The following is a 7,630-nucleotide window of genomic DNA, read 5'->3' as shown; positions in this document are numbered from 1 at the left end:
TCGGCCCCGTTGCTTTCAGGCAGATTTATTTGCAGCACAACGTGTAGATACAGAAAGAAGCCAAAGGCAAATGTATATGTGTGTCTGTATATTTGGCAGTAGGATATTGGGGGTGGGGAGGAGGGAGAGACAGGAGGGATGGCAAGAAATTTCATCTTCTAAACATTAACAGATCCAATTTGCCAATGAGCCACAAATATTAAAGTGCCTTGAATCAGCCTACCAACCAGCCTGCACTCTTCGGAAGGGCCTCATTCTTCAGTATCTCTGGATTTATATCAATTGTCAATTTGACCCAAACAGGTTTACATAGATGTAAGCCCTGCTCTGTTCAGTGGGATTGTTTTCCTTTCTGGAAATGTTTTCCAGATTACAGATTACAACTATACAAACATCCACCTCCCCCACCCCCCATTGACCCCAAATAAATCTGAAATCATGCATTGGGATTTGCCATATATCCAATCTGTTTAAGATTAGGCGCTCGCTTTTCCAACTGTAATTTCTTGCACATCCATTTAAAAAAGACTAAGGTGTCATCACTGGAGGGTTATTTTGGAGCAAACCTCTGAAGAAAATAAATCATTTGATCTTTGACCCCAAGAAATAGGTAGTTTTCTTTTGCAGTTTTTGCACAAATATTCACATTGTACCTAGTTGTACTTTTTTCTTTTGCTCTGGTCTGTCTTCCATAGGTGGGAATAAAGATTGGAATGGCCCTCAAGCTTTGTAGGCCTTGAATGCAAGAGCCTTCTCTGCACATGCACATGCATATACACACTCACACACACACACACTCATTTGCTTTTAACCTTTATGTGACCGTGTGCTTAAACCAGGTTTACCAGTTTTTATTTCCCTCTCTGCCATCAGCTTTTATAAAAACACAGTCTGCAAACTTGCGGTCTATGAAGTTCATTTCTACCCTTCTGGTTTGAATTAGGAAGCCCATTATCTAGGCCCCTTTATCATCTCTTTCCCCGCCTCGTGCCCTTGTTAATAAAAAGGGCTTTGGTGTGGTCAATGTTACAACATGGCAGCTCTGAGAGAAGCATTTCACTTTGTAGCTCAGCCCTCTTTACTTACTCCACTCTGATTTCTCTCTGCCTCACAAATACACATACACACAGAGAGAGAGAGAGAGAGAGAGAGTGCACGCTTCAGTAGAAACTCCTCTGTCTGCCTCTTCCCTTTCCAATGCCACACTTTACCATCATGGCTAAATCTGGTGCAGGAACAAGAAAGCAACATTATCACAACTGAATGACTCTATCAAAATTCATGCCAAGCTAGCAATGCCAGTCTTGCCGGCCCATGAGGGCTCCAGCCTGGTCATCTTCTTTGTTTACCTGTTGACTTCACTTCTGGCTTTCAGAGTTTTCAGAGTTTTGCTGCTCTTTAAGTTCAGTTGGGGTTGCCAGATCTGGCTGAAGCAGGTTGAGAAGGTCAGTCAGGATGAAATGTGGGGTTGCCATTCAAATGTGGGTGTAAGTGCAAGATGCTTAGAGTGTTTGGAATGAACTGGCAATGGAAAGTCAGATTGTGCTGGAGTGCAGATTTTTTAATATATTGATACATTGGACATATTAAAAGGTTTTCCTAGCACACAGTTATACATGAATCCATGCTGAGCCACTGCAATATAAAACTGTAACAGTTATTCTCAACAAGTTTTCTATGAGACTGTGAAGTGCCACCAATGCCACCCGCAGCTTTTCTTTAAATATGTGGAAAGCTCAGCTGAGAGGCTCTGCTAGACCACCAAGGCCAAGAGGAGAATCCACTTGACTTCTAGGTGACATATCTAACTTTAGGGAGATCTGCAGAAGCTGTTATGTGGGACATATATTATAATTTCTGTTTTAATGCCTGAGAAATGAATGTCATGCTGGAAGTTTGCAAATGTCTATTCAGGCTATTTCTATCATACTTCTATGTTGCTCCTATTTGGATGAACTGCAAAGTACTGTACCCAACATTTCTTAGTCTAATGTGTCATGGGGAATCCAGTTTCTGTGGTTAGTTTTTGGTTCACAGTGAATGTAAAAGACGGATGAATTGAATAAGGCATGCTGCACTGAATAGTGGAGAAGCATGTTGTAGAAACACTGGCAGTACATCTGTCTTCTCTTTGAAACAAGGATGGGAAACCTGGGGCCTATCAGCTCTTGCTATACTACAGGTCTCAACATTTTCTCAGTACCAACCAACCTGTTCGGGACTCTTGGGGCTTGTAATTTAGCAATATCCGGAGGATAATAGGTTTGTCCATCCTGATTTAAGACTCTTGGGAGGTGGGTAGGTTGTACATGTTAGTAAATAAATACGTTGAACTAAAAGCTGAAAGAATTTTCTTTGTTTAGTCATATGTAGTAAGTTATGATTGCAAGAACAACCTACTTTTCCTGAGTTTGTTTTCTCTCTGCTGTGGTAATGGATTACTTAACGTTTTTTGTTTTGTTTTAAATAGAGGCTGCACAATAGCCTGTACCACTTAACCACTCCAATAATTTGGTCTCATATCTAAAGCAATATGGCATGATGCAGAGCACGTTGGACAAAATGGATTTGGACCATGTGCAAAGTGTGTTAGTGGTGCTACTGAATGATCATATACATACTTCAATTTAAGAAGCATAACTCAGTACAGAGGATTTGAATTGCAGATATTTTGCAGCCCCAACCGCTTACAAGTTAATTATTAACCAGGTCAGTATACTGCTCTCTTTGTGTACTTAGTGTATATTACTTCTGCGTTGTGGAAGAAATGTATATACCAGTGTTTCTCAACCTTGGCCACTTGAAGATGTGTGGACTTCAATTCCCAGAATTCCCCAGCCAGCCAGCCAATTCTAGAGTTGAAGTCCACACATCTTCAAGTGGCCAAGGTTGAGAAACACTGGTGTGCATTATTGAGGCTTATATTACTGGTATATAGTATTGAGGCCTATAAAACTGGATGCAAGTTTTCCTTCTCTGGAACTGAGTAAATTGAGTGTGTATTTATCTACATAATTGTTCAATGCAGGAAATGAATGCATTAGGATATTTTATTTAAATTAATATCATGGAAGGCAGATTTTGAAATCTAAGACCGCAGTGATACGCACTTTTATTTTGGAAGTAAATTCAATTAAATTCAATAAGCCAGGTTTTGCTTAAATATATCGAGGATTATACTGCATATTTGGAAGGAAATAGGCATTACCAGTGTTAGAAGGGGTCCCTCCCTCCCTCCCTTCTCTACTCTTCATTAATAATGCCATTTCCTTATATGTCTGTAACAATATTTAATTCACTACTACTGGAGTTATTATGACTTTTCTCCATTGGCAGTATGACCTGTAAGTTAAACAGCCCATTTTAGATTTAGAGGGAACATGTTTGAGGATGCAAAAAGAGGGTACAAATCAGAACCCATTTATTCCAGAATAGACAGAGTAAGTTACAGATGGAAAGTGTGTAGCACTCTGGGGCTTGTCGCATTTACTCACATGAGACATTAAGTGGGATGATTTGCCTTAAAGCAATTCCTATCTCTAAATAGGCTGTAACCTAAACAATATTAGTAGGAAGTCAATGCCATTAAATTTGGTGGGATTACTTTGGTGTAGCTGGCATATAATTACATTGCAGAATACTACATTGAGGAAGGAGGTTATTTGGCACATTATTATTTTTCTACTGAAAAATGTAAAAGTTGATAGCCAGCAAAGAAGGCAATCCATGTATTATGCATGTTTGCATTTGAGTTACTTTAGCCTGCATCTCTAAGTATACTTACCAGAGAATAACAGCCTGAAATAGAATCAGGCATGCTTCAGAGCAGAGACAGAAGCCATGGTACTCACAATGGGTCATGCGTCTTTTGTCTCTCTAGCCCACTGCAGATATCTGGGGCAGACAAAAAGGAAATCGGCAAGGGCTTCTGACTTCTAATTGTTTAACAATAGCAGCAACAAAATGATGTTTTCCACCTAAATTGAACTGCTGAGACATTTTGCTGCTGGGGTAAAGGTCAGAAATCCCCACCAGTTCATTCCTGCGAATGAACCAAAGCATCTGCTTTATGAAATTATTGAAGGGTTGCTTTCAAGTGGCAAGTTCAAAAGTGCAGCATAAATGTCTTTTTAACGGCACTAGTGCAAGCCACTGTTTGCACGGATACTAAAGCAGTGGGATAATACCTAACTTGTACTGCGTACTGTCATTTCTAGGAGTTGGTGAATGGTGCTGAAAGTCATTTAAATCCTCAGAGCCAGAAATCTTGCCTTTGCTTCTTCTTGACCGGATGACAGTAACAACATACTAGACGATTGCCTCTGCAAGTGCAAACTGCAGGGTTCTGAGGCCTATTCTGAGTTGAAAACACAGTAGAGAAATGATGTCTCAGGTTAAATTGGCCTGTGTGTTGCTTTTTTCTTTCTTTCTGTCACTGTTGAAGTAGCCCTTTGAAATTGGTGGAGAAATAATGCTGATTAATTTTTCCCAGATTTCCTGGCAATTGTTTAGTATGAGTGCTTTTGACCTTTAAAAAAGGCAGGCGGCTTTTATAGTTGAAAAAATTCTGAAGCAAGTATCATAATATGTCTTTTAAATTATAATACAAGTAAGTAATCCTCCAAATTCTGACTGAAACGATGTAATAAGGAGGTCCCTTTTCAGGGATAATCTAGAAACTGCCTTTTTAAAAACTGGCTTATCTAATGTACTCTACCTTTCTCTCCCCTACACTCACAAAAACAACTGTTATTTTCTTATGTATTGATGTTTTTTTAAATGTGGATTACTTGCATTTTTGGAAATTTTATGAATGATACTTTATCCAGTATTTAAAAAAAAATCTATTTTTTTTTCCTTCCCTTGAAATCACAAATACATAAAAAAAAACCCTTAAGTGTTGCACTGAAATACATGTTACCTGGAAGTAAATTCCTTTCATCCTAATCAGATTGACTTTTTAGAGACATGTATAGAATTGTGCTGTACAGAATGCAACAAAAGACATCTCATCATATGTTTAATGTATTTTCTTTAACTTAAAGTCCAATATAGAGATGTACTTTCTAAACACTGTGCTGAAATATGGATAGCTAAATTATAATGCAAGATGTTCTTTAACATTCCTGCTGAAATAATGTGATGCTATATGGTTAGCATACATTTATTCTTGCTGTTCGATCTGTTCTTTTACAAAATTATTTTAGCAGTTGCAGAAGTAAAAGACAATAAAGACAAAGAAGGAGGACATTGTAATCTTTCACAATGTGATGTGATATGCACATGGCTAAATATTTAATGTAAAGAATTTAAATGATCATAATTTTTGGTTTACAGATTGTATGGAATTACTGCTTTGCAGTTGAACAAAGCAAGAATTTTAATTTTACAATAAACTGAGCTAAATATTATTTAAAGAAATTAGAAATATTAAAATGCTGAGTTAAAATCCATTGTTAATGTGGAAATATTCTAAAAGATAGTCATGCAAGAATATTCCTATATCTTTGGGGAATTCTGTATAAAACACTTTGATAGCAGGTTATTTTAAAGCAATCATACATTTTGTTAGAGAAGAATGGTAGCATTATATACCATGTAGGATTAATGCATAGTATTTTTTTAAAAGCTGTTACAAAGGACTTTGCATTCTAAAAATCCATAAAACAATTCAAAGAGTGTTTAATATTAAACATTTGTAGAATAGTTAAAAATAATACAGTTTATAAAATGATTTTATGTGTAGTAACATGCAGAAAATATATAATCTTTTGTAATAAATTTATCTTTCGATAACATTTATAACGATTGCCTACTTGTATCTCCTTTCAGTAGATTTTTAACTGGTAGTAATGTAAGACACAATGTATATCTTGGGTTTCTTATAATCCTCTAGTCATAGTGATTACTTTTTAAAAACTGAGGCCTTTCATTTGTAGGAATGGTCTGACAAATTTTGTAGGAATAAATGTATGAATCATGTAAGACGTTTTATTTCTTCTCATTCAAATTTGTAATTAAATATGAAAATTCAATAGGTAAGAAATTCATTAAGAAAACCCTCTCAGCAATATTGTTTGACAAGAATATTTTTCTCTAGCAAATATTTAATACTTCGTTAATTACAGATAAAATGCTATTTTTATTACACATTTTTGTTTTGCATTTATTTATAACAATTTCTTTTGGAATCATCTAATATTAACATATGTGTATTTCATGTGCTGTGGTGTCTCAGGTAGAATTCCAGTTTCATATAAACAACATTTATTGTTTTAGTCCATGTAATGAAACATTTAACTATCATTTAATGAGGATCTCTCCAAACTATTAGTATGATATGTTCCTTGTTCATCTTCAACAGTATGGATATGAATATGGTGTTTAAAGAGTTTATTCCTGACCTTACTTAGCAACTACTTTAACTTAAGGTATGAGATACACCTAGAGGGGTAATACATTGAGTTTAATAGGAAGACAGTTAATAACCTTTTTTCATCCCTATGCACTATCAATCATGGCTGTCACCAGTCTGCTGAATCAAAGCAAAAGTGTTCTTCACAGATGACTGATTAGAAACGCAAAATCACAAGATCCATCTTCATGGTCACTTTTATTATAGTCATTTTTAAACTGACAGCAACCTGCTCAGTTTCAGCAGCACAAATAGTGTCACTCAGTGCAGCTAAGCATGAGAAGATATTGGTTGAATTATACTAAAAAATAATTAGGCCCAAACCTTTTTGTAGAGTGAAGAAACAGTTTTATTTCTGACTTTCAATTTCCCCAAATAGGTTACCTTTCATCCCCCAAACACTTTTTATTCTTTTGTTGATAATGAATAATCAACTGTTTTAAGATTTCTACTACTATTTGGTAATTCATTCATATTATTTCATTTTACAAATGCATATCTCACAGTCCTTTCATTTCCATCTATAATTGTTTCACACAATTATTGATAAATCCCTCCCCAATCACATGGCAGCCTCCTTAAACTATGCCTTGGCTTCTTGCCTGCTTCCAGATTGTGTTAAATAATAAAATGCACCAACCCATCCTTATTTCAAAGCTTTTCAAGCCTTACCTTATTTTGTTGCCTTACAATTCCAAAGTATGCCTGTCTAATTATTACCTTTGCTTCTTTATTGCTGCCAATTTCAAGCATTTGAAATGTTGGTGATTTTAAATGACTTAGTACATTCTCCTTTGTTGCTCCTTTATATTCTGTACCAATATGCCTTCCAGGACACTTACGTGATACTGTATTTTTCCCATCTTCTCAAAATCCTAATTTTCTACATACTCTATGCATGATAGCCATTCAGTATCAAACCTCAGGATAAGTCATTTAAATTAAATAAAAAACATACATTATTCCTTTCTTAACAGCTCTTCATCTTCTTCCTTTTCCCCTGTTACTTCTCATGTATCAATTTTTCAAGTGTAAGTTCCTCCCAATAGGAACATGTAATCTTGTTGTGACTTCATAGGTATTGATGGCTCTTCTTCTTCTTCTTCATCATCATCATCATCATCATCATCATCATCATCATCATCATCATCTTTTCCCTTCTCCTCCTCTTCCTCAATCTGTACTGTATTTATGTCTGAATGTTAATAAAGTTTC

This window comes from Candoia aspera, chromosome 3, assembly GCF_035149785.1.
Source record: "Candoia aspera isolate rCanAsp1 chromosome 3, rCanAsp1.hap2, whole genome shotgun sequence".
In the NCBI taxonomy this organism is placed as follows: Eukaryota; Metazoa; Chordata; class Lepidosauria; order Squamata; family Boidae; genus Candoia; species Candoia aspera.
This window is presented reverse-complemented; position numbering follows the sequence as displayed.